Source organism: Thermobia domestica, chromosome 18 (assembly GCF_964235325.1).
Source record: "Thermobia domestica chromosome 18, izTheDome1.hap1.1, whole genome shotgun sequence".
NCBI lineage: Eukaryota > Metazoa > Arthropoda > Insecta > Zygentoma > Lepismatidae > Thermobia > Thermobia domestica.
In genome coordinates, this window is record NC_137471.1 from 109,428,682 (window position 1) to 109,430,098 (window position 1,417).

The 1,417-nt window shown below is 36.8% G+C and overlaps 2 non-coding genes across 2 annotated transcripts; both read left to right on the top strand.

Annotated features, from left to right (window-relative positions):
• The first annotated feature begins 485 nt into the window (after positions 1–485).
• On the top strand, positions 486–604 carry LOC145676247 (5S ribosomal RNA). The gene has a single exon (XR_014129343.1). It is a non-coding gene; the product is annotated as a 5S ribosomal RNA (ribosomal RNA).
• Positions 605–781: 177 nt separating this feature from the next.
• LOC145676260 (5S ribosomal RNA) lies at positions 782–900 on the top strand. The gene has a single exon (XR_014129356.1). It is a non-coding gene; the product is annotated as a 5S ribosomal RNA (ribosomal RNA).
• Positions 901–1,417: the final 517 nt, after the last annotated feature.

Consider the following 1,417-nt stretch of genomic DNA (forward strand, 5'->3'; position numbering starts at 1 on the left):
ATTTGCATCCCTGCAGTAAATAATTCTTATCGATAATAGTTAAAATGTATATTACATTTTAGTGCTTCACGACTGAATGATCATCTGCCTTACGTTATCTCGCAGCTGAAGAGAATGCTACACTGAAAACTACCTTGCGTTATAAAGGGTAAGTGAAACATATCTTAAAAATATCTTTCATACATTTCATTGTGTACATTAAAGAATGTAAGTTTGCCTTTTTCCTGTAATCAATACTTAATAAAGGATTTATTTTTATTTATTTATATACAATTTCATACGTGGTTCGTGATAGTAAACTCGATAGGACACAGTGGCACTATGAACATCCGAATCACTCATCATTCGAACATTCAAATATTTATTCGAATATTAGTATATTCCAAGTAATGTTAACGACGTTAATATGCTTGCCTTTATAGTTAATAATGTCAATTCTTACTTAAAACATACTTCCTTAACAGGACATTGAAGAAAAGGTAGTTGCCAACGGCCATACCATGCTGAATATACCGGTTCTCGTCCGATCACCGAAGTCAAGCAGCATCGGGCCTGGTCAGTACTTGGATGGGTGACCGCCTGGGAACACCAGGTGCTGTTGGTATACTTTTTCTAATTTTGTTTTTCACAAAGACGAATATTCTCACATCGTTCACCACGATAATTTCGTAATCATGCATTACTTAAAACAATTAGCAACGCTTTCCACGCGCTGGTCTTTTTGAGTATTCACCGACAAACCTACGTAGCTACAATAACTCACTCGAAGCCATATGCATTCGCCAACGGCCATACCATGCTGAATATACCGGTTCTCGTCCGATCACCGAAGTCAAGCAGCATCGGGCCTGGTCAGTACTTGGATGGGTGACCGCCTGGGAACACCAGGTGCTGTTGGCATCTCTTTTTCAAATTTCATTATCCTTCAAGTACGAAAATACTAGAAACATTAATTTTATAGTACTTTCAAGAGATAATTTATCAACATTATTTCATAGCGATTAATCGATATTCTAAGCGTTATACCCACTATTTCTTACACTAACAGCCTGTTTATTTGCACGGCACATTAAAATAACCTGATTTCCGATCCGTGTGCACCTACTACTATACTTAACACGGAATGTATTACCACTTTTTAAAAGTAAATTATTATGACTAAGTGTAGATCTCCGGCGAGTAAATGCCTTTCGTATACAAGCACGACACATCTCCGCTATGTGCTTTACTTTTTTACTAACAGCATATAGAAATTGGATTTCAAGGTGTTTCTACATAACAGAATGAAGCAAATTTCGTGATTTAACTCTTTCGAATAATGTGTTGGTCCTGACAAGGACCGTTTGAAATGAAAAATCTTGAAGAAGATTTTTACTTAGAGCTTGTGTACTTGGTAACAGCCTTCGTACCCTCACTT